This window comes from Lactuca saligna, chromosome 4 (assembly GCF_052625555.1).
Source record: "Lactuca saligna cultivar CGN05327 chromosome 4, ASM5262555v1, whole genome shotgun sequence".
Classification (NCBI taxonomy): domain Eukaryota; kingdom Viridiplantae; phylum Streptophyta; class Magnoliopsida; order Asterales; family Asteraceae; genus Lactuca; species Lactuca saligna.
Window position 1 is genome coordinate 332,580,745 of NC_136420.1, and position 18,277 is coordinate 332,599,021.

Below are 18,277 nucleotides of genomic sequence, written 5' to 3' on the forward strand. Positions count from 1 at the left end.
TTCAACCGCTATAAAAAAAATTAACAAACAAAGAATTACATTTAGGTTATTAGGTTATTGACGACATTGATTTATTTAAAAAAAAACTAGGTATAACAAAGTTAGTTTAAAGAAATTACATTTAGGCACTACAATAGTCCAATATGAACTAATATCACAGTGACTATTGGATAAGGCACTTCATAGTTCATGATTTTGGAGAAGGCACTGTACACGATTGATACTAATATTATTATTATTATTATTATTATTATTATTATTATTATTATTATTTTAAAGAAATTATGTATTTGACTGTTGGATAATTTATTTTGGGTTGTGTGTTTTAATTTAAGATATGTGGAAATTCTAAATTGTTAGTTATTTATTTATTTGCAACCACACTAACTTGTCTTTTTGTATCTTTGACCTTGAAGGTTTCAACTTTGAAAACTTGAACATAAAAGCAAGAGACAATTTTTTTGACATTAGCAATCTTTTAATTTTCATGTTTTGTCAACATCTCACATCTTCTCATTATAAATAGGCCCTTCCACCTTTACATTTTCACTTAACTTATTATTCTCTAAGTTGAAGGTTTTGAGTTATTTTTCTTTTCAAGAACATTCATGGAAGCTAACCGCCCAATTCAAGTATGTTTCTTTTTAATTTTTTGCAAATATGCATTTAAAGTAATTGACTAATATATGTCTTTATACTTCAACTAGGTTCCGTTTTAAATATATTAGTTTTATGTCTTTGATACTTCATTTTTTTACATGCTTTAAATCTACCTAGATTTTTTTTTACTTAATTTGTTTAGCATTTGAATTTGAAGGAGAGGTCCACATGTTGGCAACATTTTGATATGTTCTGGGTAGTAGAAGATGATGGGGTTGAACGAAGGCAAGCAAGGTGTAAGTATTGTTTCGTTACACTTAAAGTCGATCCATCAAGACACGGTACAAGTAGTCTTAATAGACATTGTTGTACGTGTGCCAAAAATCCGACTAATATAGCTATGTAATAAGTTTTGTGCTTTTAATTTATTTGATAACATTTTTTTTAATACTAAATATGTTTATTTTTGTTTTATGTATAGAGATTGAAGATGCGTTAACTCGACAAGATGGTCAAGGAATAAGTGTTGTTTTGTTCTTAATTGTTTAAGAATTTTGATTTGAATTGTTTTGAATATTAGACTTTGATTTTGAATTGTTCAATAGGTACCATGAACTTGGCCCTAACCATTGTCCCTTTCTTCACTTGTATTATGTTCTTTTCATTGTTATTTTACCACAACATGGATAAAAAAAACATTCATTGAAATGATTATTAAAATGATGATCTGTATTTTTTTTTTTTAAAAATAACCTGTACTTTGTTTTTGGTGGTGACATTGTGAAGAAAAAAAATAAAAAATAAAAAGCATGTTTAAGAAATTACGTCTTCATTCGCGGATCCAAGATAGTCGCAAAGTACATGTAGTCGTTCAAAATTTCAAAATCTCCCCAATAATTCTCATATTTATCTATCATATCTTTCCCAATTGAATAAAATCGTTTGTTTTTCGACCAAACCCGTATATGCTTGTAAATGCCACACACTTCTCCAAAAAACCGATTTGCCAATGGTTTTAAAGTCGTCGACACCAATTCTGTTTTAACCTTAAACTTCTCAAGAAAGGAGATCATTGCTCGACAAGTCACAAAATCTTCACTCACGGGGGTTACCACATCTCGTGCAAAGGAACGATCTATGAAAACAAATTCAAAACAGCTTTGACATGTCATTTCTGGAGGGCTATAAGTGACTCAATACACATGAAAATTAGGTGTTTCTAGAGTCTATACCAATTGTCAAACAGTGAACTACAATTGAAAAAAAAATCATCCCAAACAGACTCATAATGAAGCAGATATGACAGTTTAAAAGTTAACTAAAATTGTACAATAATGTTGTAACAGATTCAAAATAGCTTTGATATCTCATTTTTGGAGGGCTGTAAGTGACTCAATACACATGCAAATTAGGTGTTTCCAGAGTCTATAACTATTGCCAAACAGTGAGCTACAATTTAAAAAAAATCAGCCCAAACGGACTCCGAATGAAGCAGTTATGACAGTTTAAAGAGGGCTAAAAATTCAGCAACAATGCAGAAAAAAAACTACCTTCCATTTTATACTCGTAGAAAGCTTTTTCTAAATCCACCGCGATCTTCAATAAGTCGTAGGTTGAGTTCCAATGAGTGGGACAATCGTTGCACAAAAATTTGGTTGATTCCACCCCGATGGCTTTCATGCACTTTTTAAATAGAGCAATCTGTTGTGTGGACTTTCTAATATATCTTACGGTGTGTTGCAAACATTTAACACCCTCGTCATTTTTATTCATCCCGTCTCTCACAATTAGATTGATAATGTGTGCCATACACCTAATGTGAAAGTGTTTTCCTTCATTGTACAAGTTTGGTAATTTGTTTTTTAGAAACTCTATTGCTTTATCATTAGAACTTGCATTATCAACCGTACAAGTCATGACATTCTTAATACCCCACCATTGAATACATTTCAACACTTCTTTTCCGATATCTTCCCCCCGTTGACTATCTAATTCTTTATAGTTGATTATCCGTTTGTGCATCTCCCAATTATCATCAATAAAGTGTACGGTAATGACAATATAATGCACCCTTTTACCCGGACTTGTCCAACAATCGGTGGTCAAATGAACCATGTTAAGGGGATTACATAAGAATGTTACCAACTTATTTCTTTCTTCTTGATAATAAAGTGACACTCTTTTTGAAATTGTTGTTCGACAAGATACAACCACCTACCCATTTAGTGCATTTGTGTATTCAATAAACAACTCATTTTCTACAAATTTAAAAGGTAGACCACCCACTACAAACAAATTCAACATAGCCTTTTTAATTCGTTTGTCGTCATGTTTCCAAGTGCTAACACTACCCTCCCCGGTTGGTTCTTTTTTAAATTGTAATGTTTGTTGGTTTTTCAAATTCTCGGGGTTTTGCTTACAATTCTTTGCATGCTTATTTAAGCTAGACGTACCGGTATTATTCCCGTCGGCTTTGAGAACCCTCTCGCACCATTTGCACTTTCCATGCCGAACTCCATCAATAACAATCTTCTCAAATGATTTCCAACAATCGGACCTTGTTTTCCATACTCTTTTTCTCTTTTGTGTTGGTTCCTCATTGATTTCTTGTTGAGTGTTGTCAACAAACAACTCGTCATCATCAATCTACAATATATAACAATAAAAACACAATTAAAATACAATAACACAACTTAATAAAAAGTATCTTAATATGCTAATATGTTTGTTTCAAAATTGTTCTTATGCTAATATATTTGTCTAGCAACAGTTAACACATAACAAATTAAAATAACACAAAAAGTAATTAAAGCTATAGTCTAGCAACACATTTGACTAAAGTTATAGAAGTGGTATTCGGAAAAGGTTTTATTAAATCTATCAAATTTTAATGATTTCTTGGTTTAACTGATACAAGATTCTATGGAAAATTTATGATTCCATTATGTGTCAAGGGGCCAAGATGGGGTAACAGAGAGCCAAATTATTTTAATTATGAAGACAGCTCACATACAACTAAAAATTCAAACTACTTGAGTAGACATGTTGACCATTGCACTTTGTGTAATAATATATTTGAGTGCCTACCACCGGTTTTTATAATAAAAATAAACATAAAACAAAATAGGTTTATATTGGATGAATTATCATATTTATGTATTAAAACAACATCTATGCATTCCATGCTGCACAAAAACCAGTGGAGAAAGTTGTTGAAAATATGAAAGTATGTTGTATACATTTTACGAATTTCGTCCCTCAACTTTTGAGTTAATATGGTTCTTTTGTGAGTTTTAGGGTGTGAGATGCAAACGAGTGTGTAACAGTCCGAATCCAGGTATTCTTCTATTTGGGATTAAGTTGTTAATTTAGGTTTTCCATGGTAGGCGAGTATGTTGGGCGTACTAGGTGTATGTTGCGCCTACTCGCGCGCCTCATTTGGACGCGTTCCCCCTCAGGTACGCGGGGCGTACCCAAGGTTACGCCCAACGTAACTCATTCAGTCCCAAACCCTAATTTCCTTTGAAGGGGCTATAAAAGGAATGTGTGGCTGGACTTCTCAGCCACCATCCCTCAGAGTGAAACCCTAAAAATAGTGTACCTTCATTCTTTAGCCATTGTGTGTGTATTCTAAGCTTGGTGGTGCCATTCCAAGGTTGCAAAGGAGAAGAAGAGGTTGTTGGAGAGACTAGAAGTGGTGCTCAAGTGTAGATCTGAGCTTTGCAAGGGCTAAAGCTTCATTTTCAGGTATAAAGTTTGGATCTTGTCACTTGGTTCATGTTGTATGCTTTAGATGTCATTTTCTAGGGTTTAAGTCCCAAAGGTGGAGACTTTTGTGCAAATGGCCTCCATAAGCTTAGATACTTCGTATTTCTGATCTTTTGGAGTTGTAGACTCATAAAAATGGCATCTTGGACGTGGGTATTGCACCATGCATGTGATCTAGGTCCTTGAGTTTGAATAAAAGGTTGTTATGTGATGTTGGAGCCTTTACAGCCATGCCAAGGCTTAAAGGTCTCGACTTTATGGATTTAGACACACTAAAGGAGTTGGATCTGGAAGTTGGAGTAATGACTTAACCGATTAAGAGCAGAAATGAAGAGTGGCTGATTCTGATGGTTACGCTGGGCGTAACTTCCAGTACGCTGCGCGTACTGGGTGGAGACCCCGATCCAGGGGGTTGGCGATGTACGCCCCGCGTACATCTAGCAGTACGCCCCGCGTACTCTTATGGTTGACTTTTGTTGACTTTTAGGGTTTTGGTCAACATGGGGACTTTAGGTCAAGGAAGGGTAAAATAGTCTTATACCCTTTGAAGAATGATGATAAAGGATAAAGTTTAAGTGGTGGAAGTCTTTCCGTATTAAATAATAATATTTTTATGTTTATGTGAGGTAGAATCGTCGTTGAGATTCGGTGATAGCGAGGACACGAGATCTTAGACTTTCCACGAGGTGAGTTTTCTCACTATACTCTACCCGGAAGGGTTTGACTGTGTGACTGGAAGGTCGAATATGATATGAGATATATGTATTATATGTGATAAGTTATTCGTGACGGAAGTCCCCTGAGACACATGGACCGGAAGGTCAGGGCCTGGAAAGGCATATGTGCGTAAGTTGTATTTTGGGAAACTCACTAAGCATTTATGCTTACAGTTGTTGTGTTATGTGTTTCAGGTACTAGCGAGGACCGTGGGAAGGCGCCGGCGTGATAGTACACATTATCGGGGGAAAACTATTTTTATGATCTTTGTGATGTATTCGGTTGTGACAATATTGTTTACGTTTGAATTTGAAATATTAATCGATGTTTGATGTTTGCAAAAATGAAAAATTAGTTTTAAAATTTACGTCGTTACAAGTTGGTATCAGAGCCTTGGTTTACATTTCTTTTGCCCCTTCAAAAAAGAAAATAGTTACATACAAGTCTCTAGAACATAGAAAAGCAGGATGTCCATGATGTGTACGTGTCGGATGAACCAAATCCTCGTTGAATTTTATTTTTCCATTAGAAGGGGCTCGCACATGTTCTGCAGTACCCCCTGTAAATACTCCGCCGGTATGAAAAGTTCTTAATGTTAATTGAGTGCCCGGTTCTCCAATAGATTGACCTACAATAATGTTGGAATAGTGTCTAAGGCTATAACTATATTCGGTGGTGCATGGTCCTTTTGGGTTGCCTTCACCATAGCAACTTGAAGGATGATTTGTTAAGAGAGAGTAAATATTATAAGGAATAATATTTAGCTATTTGATTAATATAAGTTATAAATCAATTGGTATTAATTTGGTGACTTAAAGAGATTAATTGAATAAGAGGGAATAAACTGTCAATTGTTTGATAGTTAGACTTTAGACTATAAATCCATTAGGATGGACTTTGGACGGATTCTAAGAGATTTAGGATAGCTCAAAATCGTCCATAAGGATATCTATGAATGGATTTGGATAGCCTTAAGAGAAGATTATCCAATTAGGGTTTAGGGTGAAACCCTTAAGGAGTCTAAAGGTATAAATAGGCCCTTGGGATGTGGAATTCGTGTACAATCTTTCAGAACCTAAAGCAAGGAACCTCTGGTCGAATTCCATCCCCTCTCCTCTCTCCTAAATCATCTTGCTTGCTATTGGTGTTTGTAAGCCATTAGAGGAGTGACAATTGTGACTCTAGAAGCTCCAAGACAACAAGATCAACAAGGAACTCAAAGGTATGATTCTAGATCTGTTTTAATGTTGTTGTTTAACCTAATTAGCCATTAGAAGTCTTGGATTCAAAAGCATGTTTATTAGAAAGCCTAGATCCAAGCAATAGGGTTTTGCATGCGCACATAGGAAAGTTCTTATGGCTAAAACCCAACAGTGGTATCAGAGCCTAGATTGGTTTTCTTTAAATTGTTGCTTGAATAACTGAAACAAACCTGCAAAATTCGATTTTTTTTGGTTTTGAGTCACTGACTCGTCGAGTTCCAAGGTGGACTCGTCGAGTAGGCCTGACTCGTCGAGTCCCCTTGTGCACTCGGCGAGTCCAAGCGTCAGGAATGGCCAGATTCGGGATTATTTCATAGTTATCTTATGGAAACTTACCTTAATCATATTAGATCAATGTAAATCCGATTTTTTGATAAATATGACTGTTATCTTGATCTAATTAAAGATATTTATCATCTAATAAAATATTTAATTTACTTATATGATAATAATTAATTATTTTTGGTAATTATCTTCAAAGAAATCAAGATAAATCAAATAAAGATAATTAGAATATTAAATTGTTAATTGGAATTATTTGTTATTTGATCCTCCATGTTTTTAAATGTTTAAAACCTACCCTATAGTTTTGAAATTTATATTTGTGATTAAAAGCTTTAATTTAGACAACTTAAATTTCAAACCCTAGATTTTGAAAAGTTTAAAATGCAACCCTATACCTATATGATATTATTAGAATAATATATATATATATATGTATAACTAAATGCTAGTCTTACCGCTAGTAGGCCTCATTCACGAAGCCGATCTATAAGGTGGGTATAAGGTTGCGGCCTATAAAATGGCGCTTAATGGGTGTACACTCACACCCACCGCTTGCTTGATTGGTGGAGGGTCGTTAGCCGAACGGGTAGGATAGGGCAACCTCATCCTCTCATTAAAAGTATAATAAGAAATACGAAGTAACTAAAAACTTTTTTTAAAATTTCCCAATCTTAGTTACTTTAGGAAAAGTGAATTGATGCAATCCCATGAAACTACACTTTGCACCTTGCTAAGATGTTAGTGGAGCGTGTGTGGTTTACCGGCACACTAATTGGTTCTAAGCGAAGGTGGCAAAGGGTGATTCATTGTTTATCATAGTTCGATGGAGCGTGTGTGGTTTACCGGCACATCGAATAGGTGATCGTAACAATGAAGGCACCATGTAAATTTGCATGGTAATTCACACCCGCTTTGTGATCCTCGGCATCCCAGTCACAAACAAGAGGGGCATATCGAGATTTAAACATGCCATTGAATAGTTCAATGAATCTCATCCGAACCTAGGAATTCTCAAAACACTTAGGACCAAAAGTTTAAGTTTTGATGGAGAATTAGTGAATCGTCATTCACTTACCTTCAATTTATTTGCATGTTGGATTACGGCATCCCTTTTCTAGTATGTAAATGTTATTGTTGGATCCTAGCCCTAATTTTTCTTATTGGGTGACAATTAGGGATTCTTGTTCTAATCTATCTTTGTCCTTTCTATAGATGTCAAACGCAAACAACGTTGCTGCTAGTTCTTTCACGTTGATGAGCCTTTGCCAAAAGGTCACCTTCGATGGAACGAACTTTGGCGAATGGATAAGATACATTCGCACCATTGCTCGCTATGAGGATAAAGAGTATGTCCTCGACGAGAAGCTCGAGAAAATCAACCCCGAAGTTGCTACTCCCGCCGAAATCACCGCCTTTGAAACCCATGAGCGAGATGCGACGAAAGTACATTGCATCATGATCGCCACCATGAACTCCGAATTCCAAAAGTCCTACGAGGACATGTATCCATACGAGATGCATCAAGACTTATTGGAGAGGTACCACCAAAACGCGAGACAAGAGCGTTACGAGATCTTCACTAACATGATTTCCGCCAAGATGGGTCATGGAGAATCTCTTACCGTGCACTTGAAAAAGATGCAAAGGTATGTCGACCGCCTTCGCAAGTTAAATGTTGACTTCGGCGAAGACTTGGCGATCGACATGGTGCTTCACTCTTTGCCTCCGATGTATAATCAATTTAGGATGACCTACCACATGAACAAAGAGGAGGTCACTCTAAGTAAACTCCAAGGTCTCTTGAGGGTTGCTGAGAGCAATTTCAAGGACAAGTCTGTTGCACCAACTCCCAATCCGTCAGCTACTCCTGTCTTGGCTATTGGTCAAGGGAAGGGAAAGAAGAGGAAAGCTTCTTCAAATAAATATCGAAAGGTGAAAGCCCGAGATGGTTCCTCTTCTAGTGGGACCAAAGTTGATCCCTCTAAGCCCTGCTCTAACCCAAAGGAGGCAGAGTGCCACCACTGCCACAAGATAGGACATTGGAAGAGAAGCTGCCCGGATTACCTGCAAGCCATCAAGGAAGGAAAGATCAGGCCATCTTTCGCAGGTATATATGCAATAAAATCTAACGATTCTAATCATGCTATTTCTTGGGGTCTTGACACCGGTTGTGGTTATCACATTTGTTCTAATGTGCAGGGACTAAGAAGAAGTAGGGATGTGGAGCAAGGAAGGATCAATCTAATCATGGGGAACAGAAGATCGTCGCCTGTGACCAAGATTTGAGTGTATTCTTTGGTGCTTAAGAATAGTTTAGTTTTAGATTTGAACAATTGTTGCTATTCGCCAGAAATGGCTAGAAACATCATTTCATTTCATGGTTTGTATAGACAAGGTTTTAGATTTTCTTTTAATAATGAGAATGGTTCTATTTTGGCTTATCTAAATGGTGTCTTTTATTTTGAAGCTATACCATGTAATGGAATATATGAAACTGTTATGATTGTTGATAACTTAGGAAATGATGTTTTGAATATTGATTCTTCCACTAGTTTGGATAAAGCATCCTTGTGGCATTGTCGTCTTGGACATGTCAACAAGAAACGCATAGCCCAACTCCAAAAGGATGGAGTGTTGGAGTCATTCGACCTTAGGGAAGATGACACATGCGAGTCTTGTTTACTTGGAAAGATGACTAAGTCACCCTTCACGAGTACTTGTGAAAGGGGTGAGGGACTATTAGACCTAATACATACCGATGTATGTGGACCTTTTAGATCAACCACGAAGGATGGGAACCGCTTCTATGTGACCTTTACCGACGATTATAGTAGATATGGGTATATCTATTTAATCAAGCAAAAGTCAGAAACCTTTGAAAAGTTCAAGGAGTTCAAGAATGAAGTGGAGAATCAATTGGGCAGGAAAATCAAGATGCTTCGATCCGATCGAGGAGGAGAGTACCTAAGTCTTGAATTCCACGATTATCTCAAGGAGTGTGGAATAGTTTCGCAATTGACGCCTCCTAGGACACCGCAATTGAATGGTGTGGCAGAAAGGCGTAATCGAACCTTATTGGATATGGTTCGCTCTATGATGAGTCGTGCTACACTACCTATCTTCTTTTGGGGGTATGCCTTAGAGACTGCCGCCCATATCCTTAACCGAGTCCCTACTAAGAAAGTTGCCAAAACACCTCACGAGATCTGGATGGGGAAAGCTCCCTCGTTGGCACATATCAAGGTTTGGGGTTGCGAGGCTTTCGTAAGACGAGATACTCACGACAAGCTTGAACCTCGAAGTGAGCGATGTATTTTCATCGGCTACCCGCAAACTTCCTTTGGATATCTCTTCTATAGACCGAAAGATAATGTTATCTTTGTTGCGAGGAGAGGAGTTTTCCAAGAGCGAGAACTCATAAGCCAAGGAGACAGTGGGAGGCAAATCGAACTTGAAGAGATTCAAGAGTCGATAGATGAAGGAACCTCCACCGCTGGCGTTCAACCCGAGGAGGAAACTCCGGTTGAACCGATTGACGAATCCTTACCTCTTAGACGTTCCGATAGAGTTAGAGTTCAACCCCAGTTTTATGGTTTTCATATTACTACCGAAGGGGACACGTATATTAGTGATGGTACACTAGTAAATCTTGATGAACCTAATAGCTATAAGGAAGCCATGGCAGGCCCGGAGTCTGCGAAATGGAAAGAGGCGATGGATAGCGAGATCCAATCCATGTACGATAACCAAGTTTGGAATTTGGTTGATTACGTGCCCGAACGTAAGACCGTAGGGTGCAAGTGGATCTTCAAGAAGAAGACCGGCGTGGATGGGAACGTACACACGTATAAAGCGCGATTGGTTGCGAAGGGCTTTACTCAAACTCCCGGAGTTGACTATGATGAGACCTTCTCACCAGTTGCGAAGATTAAATCTATTAGAGTGATGCTAGTGATTGCCGCATTTCATGATTATGAGATTTGGCAAATGGATGTCAAGACCGCTTTCCTTAATGGAAAGTTGGCTGAGGATGTTTACATGGCTCAGCCAGAGGGGTTTGTGGATCCGAAGCATCCGAATAGAGTGTGTAAGCTTGAGAAGTCCATTTATGGACTTAAGCAAGCGTCTCGCAGATGGAATCTTTGCTTCGATGAGAAAGTCAAAGAGTTTGGATTTGTACGAAGCGAAGACGAATCTTGTGTATATGTCAAAGCCAGTGGGAGTATAGTAAGCTTCCTCGTTCTATATGTCGATGACATATTACTCATAGGAAACGACATCCCGACTCTGCAGGAGGTTAAGTCCTGGCTCGGGAAGTGCTTCGCTATGAAGGACCTCGGAGAGGCTTCTTACATTTTGGGAATAAGGATAGTAAGAGGAAGAAGTAAGAGACTAATTGGACTTAGTCAGAATACTTACTTGGAGAAGGTACTAAAACGTTTTAGTATGGAAAACTCAAAGAAGGGAGAACTACCGATACAAGGAAATGCCAAGTTGAGTAAGACTCAAAGTCCGAGTACCGAAGCTGAGATAGCAGAAATGAGCCGAGTACCATACGCTTCCGCAGTTGGCTCAATCATGTACGCTATGACTTGTACTCGCCCTGATGTAGCCTTCGCTTTAAGCATGGTTAGCAGATATCAAGGGAACCCTGGCAAAGCACATTGGATTGCGGTGAAGAACATCCTTAAGTACCTTCAGAGGACGAAAGAATGGTTCTTAGTCCTTGGAGGGAGTGATGACTTGAAGGTGCGAGGGTATAGTGACGCCAGCTTTCAAACCGACAGGGACAACTACCGTTCGCAGTCGGGCTGGGTCTTTACCCTAAATGGAGGAGCAGTGACATGGAAAAGTTCCAAGCAGGAAACCGTAGCTGATTCAACGTGCGAATCAGAGTACATCGCAGCGAGCGAAGCGTCGAAGGAGGCAATATGGCTGAAGAACTTCATCGGTGATCTTGGAGTTGTGCCGGCCATAAAGGAGCCCATGGAGATTTTCTGTGATAACGAAGGTGCGGTTGCCTTGACCAAGGAACCGAGGGATCATGGTAGATCTCGACATATCGACAGAAAATATCACTTCATTAGACATCGTGTAGAAGAAGGACAACTCGTAGTGAAGAGGATATCATCAGAAGATAACCCAGCAGATCCGCTTACGAAGGGACTGAGTAGGGTTAAGCACTTACAGCATGCTAGGAGTATTGGGCTGAAGGATGATATTAGCATAGATTAGATAGTATTAGAAACGTATAATAGATAAATGTAATTAACATTTGATGATTAAATAAAGAAGTTTTATTTATGAGTAAAGTTACTATCACATGTTAGTTGTTTAACTATTGTTTCACTTTGCATGTTTTGACTTCCAGAATAATTGAGTTTATTAGGAATAATCGAATTATTCAAATGATCCACAATCGTTCATATGTTGGGAGTAGATATGAATGAAGATTGTCGTGAATTGGTGTGTAGAGTGTCTAAATGGTGTTAGACATAGCAAGAGTTGCTGCAACGTTCATGAGTGCTTATGAACTGGTTTTGAGCATTGGAATAAACCCGCGCTTGCTGGCATCACCTTATGGAATACGATATAAAAGGTGATCGCGAGACGATAATATCATATGGTCTTAAAACCTAGATATATGGTTTATTATTTGTTAATTGATTGTGCATTGATAATGCGAAAACGCATCAGTAACTTGATGTTATAAAACGCATTGTTGTGTATAGTTGGTTAATGAATAAGTAAATGCATATAAGTCGAAGTTTATCTGTAAATTTTATCCTAAGAGGGTAGAAGAGATATCTTGGCCACTCGATGATTTGATTTGACTTATGTGTCGGGCCCGGTCAGAACTGAATTGATGTGTTCAATTAAGTTCTATGTCAAATAAATCGGAGATCGAGAAATCAAATGCTAGACTAACCATTCCATAGGATTGTCAGCATGATATCTAACAGAGGACTGTACGATCCCTTATCTAAAGGACAAGATTGATTAGATCAGAGTTGACAGCGTCTTTGAGAGCTACGATTGCAAACCGTATTATACTTGTATAGTTACTAGACTTATCCAAGTGGGAGACTTTTGGAATAGTGTCTAAGGCTATAACTATATTCGGTGGTGCATGGTCCTTTTGGGTTGCCTTCACCATAGCAACTTGAAGGATGATTTGTTAAGAGAGAGTAAATATTATAAGGAATAATATTTAGCTATTTGATTAATATAAGTCATAAATCAATTGGTATTAATTTGGTGACTTAAAGAGATTAATTGAATAAGAGGGTATAAACTGTCAATTGTTTGATAGTTAGACTTTAGACTATAAATCCATTAGGATGGACTTTGGATGGATTCTAAGAGCTTTAGGATAGCTCAAAATCGTCCATAAGGATATCTATGAATGGATTTGGATAGCCTTAAGAGAAGATTATCCAATTAGGGTTTAGGGTGAAACCCTTAAGGAGTCTAAAGGTATAAATAGGCCCTTGGGATGTGGAATTCGTGTACAATCTTTCAGAACCTAAAGCAAGGAACCTCTGGTCGAATTCCATCCCCTTTCCTCTCTCCTAAATCATCTTGCTTGCTATTGGTGTTTGTAAGCCATTAGAGGAGTGACAATTGTGACTCTAGAAGCTCCAAGACAACAAGATCAACAAGGAACTCAAAGGTATGATTCTAGATCTGTTTTAATGTTGTTGTTTAACCTAATTAGCCATCAGAAGTCTTGGATTCAAAAGCATATTTATTAGAAAGCCTAGATCCAAGCAATAGGGTTTTGCATGCGCACATAGGAAAGTTCTTATGGCTAAAACCCAACAAATAATACCTACGACTTCTCCCAATTCGACCAGGTTATCATGAGCTGGACTCCGGCCATAACGTAATTGACAAATCCAAGATGTACTCCTACAAGTAAAGGGGGTTCGAATAGAGATTGGGTGTGCTCTAAAAGTTATGAATCTACTGACAAGTCCAACCTCAATATCTTGATTTCTAGTAGCAATACATCGCGAACCTATATATATATATATATATATATATATATATATATATATATATATATATATATATATATATATATATATATATATATATATCATCTGCTAATACACGGCCAATTAATGTTTGGATAAAAATCATGTCCGTCATCATTCCATTTCGAGGACTTACAGAAATACCTCGAACGGTGCCACGATCTGTTCGACGTACAACAATGTGTTGAACTACTTCAACAAGTCTGTGCGTGAGATATCCTGCATCTGATGTTCGGATAGCGGTATCCACAACCCCTTTACGGGCTTCGTAACAAGAAATAATGTATTCTGTTTTCAGATACACCTTCGGGAGTAACTGAACTCAAACCGGGGATTTGAGAAATTTTTAATTAATAAAATCAATAAAGATTTTATAAGAGATTTTGAAACAATCAAGGAAGAAGAAGTGTGTATGGTCAGCCAGCGCCCGAACGGTAAACTCCCCAAAATACTTTTACAATATTTGTTATGAGATATGATATGATATGATATGCATGCTAGTAAACTAGGTATTCATATTAGGACTAGAGTGGCCTGATTTGTGATGCCTTAGTCTAGGGAAATCTGCTGCTATGAGGTGCTTTGAGAGCGAGTGGGTAGCTAGTGCCTGGCAAGATTAGAGTACTCATGATCCGGGGTTTGGGGAGGAGGACTTGGGGTGAATGCTGATGCGGTGTAGTTGGTAGTATTGGGCCCGTACTACTGAAGACACAGGGTCAGTGGGCAACCCAAGTAAGAATCCCTGGGTATCGGAGACTGAGTAGGGTTGCGTTATCGAGTGTGATTATGCTCGATAGAGTCTCTGATATTTCTATGTTGTATTTTAGAGGCATCATGGTTGGACCACGCCACAGACCCGGTACGAGCAGTGTGAGTGATGAGGAGCTTCGTCAGATGATTCATGAGGAGGTGGCTGCAGCGATCCGGGCTGAGATTCCGGAGATGTTTGGGTCTATTAAGACCACACTGATGGAGACTTTTGATGAGCGGTACGCCGCATTGACTGAGGCCGCAACCGCTGCAGCTACCGCAGTTGTGGCCGCTGCCAGACCACAGGGAGGTGACTCGCTGCTGTTCCGGGAGTTCAGCAACACGAAGCCACCTGAGTTTGACGGGACACAGGATCCGATCGCTACGATGAGATGGATTGCTGATATAGAGGGATGCTTCTACACTTGTTCATGTCCGGATCATCTGAGGGTACGATTCGCCTTGAACCAGCTCCGTCTGGGAGCAAAGGATTGGTGGAAGTTCATGACGGCGAACTTCACTCTGGCAAAGGTTTCAGCTGTGACTTGGAAGAGATTTACTGCCATGTTCAGAGACGAGTATGTTCCCCCGGTGGAAAGGGAACGGTTGGTTCAGGAGTTCTTGACCCTCAAGCAGGGTAACAATTCCGTCACGGTGATCACGCGGAAGTTTCATGAGAGGGCGATGTTTTGCCCTGAGCAGGTGTCCACAGAGCAGGCTCGGATGAGCCGGTATTTGGGTGTGCTGAAGAGGGATATCCGGGAGTTCGTATCGAACTCGTCATACCAGACTTTTGCTGAGCTTCAGACGAATGTCAGGAAGCGTGAGATCGAGTTGGAGACCCAGGCTAGGGAGGAGGCCGAGTCTCAATGGGTGGATCGGCGGCCGACTCAGTCTCAGTTGGCAGCTAAGCGGACCAAGTCCGCCGATTCGAGATCGGGTAGTCAGAAGGGCCGCACTTGCAGAAAGTGCGGCAAGGGTCACGGGGGGGCATGTTGATCGGGTGCTTGCTACAAGTGTGGCAAGGAGGGGCACATTGCTAGGGATTACCCCAAGGGATTTATGGTTTGCTTTAATTGCAACCAGACCGGTCATCGGAAGGCCGAGTGCCCCAGCTTTGCCAGGGATCTACGCCTGCTGCCAGGGTTACCGAGACTCAGCCGGTGAAAGCCGAGGCTTCGAAGGCTCGTGGGAGAGCTTTTCAGTTGACTGCGGAGGAGGTCCGCATGACGCCTGATGTTGTAGCTAGTACTTTTCTTGTGAATTCTGTACCTGCTTTGGTATTATTTGACTCGGGTGTGAGTCGGTCTTTTGTATCGTTGGCTTTTAGCCAACACATCGGTATTGATCGGGAGGTGATGAGTCGACCCCTGCGAGTTTCTATAGCGGATGAGAAAGTGGTATACGCCACTGATGTGATTCGAGGATGTGTGCTCGAGATTTTTGGGGTCGAGTTCCCTATAGACTTGGTTCCTATAGCGATGGGGGATGTCTGCGTCATCGTGGGCATTGACTGGTTGAGTATGTTTGGGGCAGTCATTGACTGCGAGAGACAGCTGGTGACGATTCGAGACCCTAGTGGGGGAGTTCTTACGGTGTATGGCGAAGGGACCTGGTGTGGGTCGGCGTTTTATTCGGCTGCCAGGGCGAGGCAGAGTTTGCAGCAGGGCTGCAATGGATTCATAGCCTACGTGATGGATACTCGAGTGGCCGCAGGGTGGCCCAATTCGGTTGATGATGTTCCTGTAGTATGCAAGTTTTCGGATGTGTTCCCCGAAGAGTTACCAGGTGTGCCTCCGAAAAGGCAAGTGGAGTTCCGCATCAATTTGGTTTCGGGAGCGGCGCCCATCGCCAAGGCGCCTTATCGTCTCGCTCCACCGGAAATGCAGGAGTTATCCTCGCAGCTTCAGGAGCTGTTGGGGAAAGGGTTTATTCGACCGAGTAGCTCACCTTGGGGAGCGCCGCTTTTGTTCGTCAAGAAAAAGGATGGTTCACACCGGATGTGTATCGATTACCAGGAGTTGAACAAGTTGACGGTTAAGAACCGGTATCCGTTACCTAGGATCGGCGATCTGTTCGATTAGTTGCAGGGGGCATCTTGATTCTCCAAGATAGACTTGAGGTCGGGTTATCATCAGATGAGGGTTCGGGATGAAGTTATTCAGAAGACTGCATTTAGAACTCGTTATGGACATTATGAGTTTGTGGTGATGCCTTTTGGGCTCACCAATGCCCCGGCCGCGTTCATGGATCTTATGAACCGGGTGTGCAGGCCGATGTTGGATCGGTCGGTGATCGTATTCATTGATGATATTTTGGTATATTCGAGGTCTAGGGAGCAGCATGAGGAACATTTGAGGGAGATTCTTGGGGTATTGAGATCGGAGAGGCTGTATGCCAAATTCTCCAAGTGTGATTTCTGGTTACGAGAGGTCCAGTTCCTCGGGCATCTTGTTAACCAGAAAGGGATATTGGTCGACCCAGCTAAGATTGAGGCGGTGTTGAGGTGGGAGGTGCCGAGATCTCCCACTGAGATCAGGAGTTTTATGGGTTTGGCTGGATATTATCGCAAGTTTATCAAGGATTTCTCCAAGATTCCCGTGCCACTTACTAGGATGACCCGGAAGGGTGTTGCATTTTCGTGGGGACCGGAGCAGCAGTCCTCATTCGAGACCCTTCGTCAGAAATTATGCGAGGCCCCGGTGCTTGCACTTCCGGAAGGGATGGAGGATTTTGTGGTGTACTATGATTCATCTATATCGGGTTTAGGGGCGGTGCTTATGCAGAGGGGGCATGTGATAGCGTATGCTTCGAGGCAGTTGAAGCCTCAAGAGTCGAGATATCCCACCCACGACCTGAAATTGGGGGCTGTGGTGTTTGCCCTCAATATTTAGCGGCATTATCTTTATGGGGTTTGGTGTACCATCTACACGGACCACAAGAGTCTGAAGTACTTAATGGATCAGCCAAATCTGAATATGCGACAGAGGAGATGGTTGGATGTGGTGAAGCATTACGATTGTGAGATCCTGTACCACCCGGGCAAGGCTAATGTGGTAGCCGACGCGTTGAGCCGTAGGGCGGAAAGCATCCCGATCCGAGATATTTGTATGAGGTTGACGGTAATGACCCCGATTTTGGATACTATTCGAGGAGCTCAGGCTGAGGTTGCGAAACCAGAAAACCAGAAGAGGGAGCGGGTTGTAAGTCAGGTATCAGGATTCGTCACGGATGGTCGAGGGCTTTTGACTTTTCAGGGTCGGATTTGGGTACCGTTTGTGGGCGGTGCGCGTACTATTTTGACGGAGGAAGCGCATCGATCGAAATTCTCGATTCATCCCGGGGCTACGAAAATGTATTTGGATCTAAGGAAGGAGTATTGGTGGCCCTGTATGAAAAGGGATGTTGCATGGTTTGTTGAGAGATGCCTGACTTGTCGGCAGGTTATGGCCGAGCACCAGCATCCGCACGGTAAATTGCAGCCGCTAGAGAATCCCGAATGGAAGTGGGAACAGATTACCATGGATTTTATCACCAAATTGTCGCGGACTGTGAGAGGAGTCGATGCAATTTGGGTGATCGTGGATAGATTGACGAAGAGCGCTCATTTTCTAGCCATCAGCGAGAGCTCTTCTACAGAGAAGTTGGCGGAATTATACGTGAGGGAGGTGGTATCGAGGCATGGGGTTTCGATGTCGATTGTTTCAGATCGCGATGTGCGTTTTACTTCTAGGTTTTGGAAGAAGTTTCATGAGGAGTTGGGTACGAGAATGCATTTCAGTACCGCATACCACCCGCAGACAGACGGACTGAGCGAGCGGACGATTCAGATGCTTGTGGATATGCTCCGAGCAT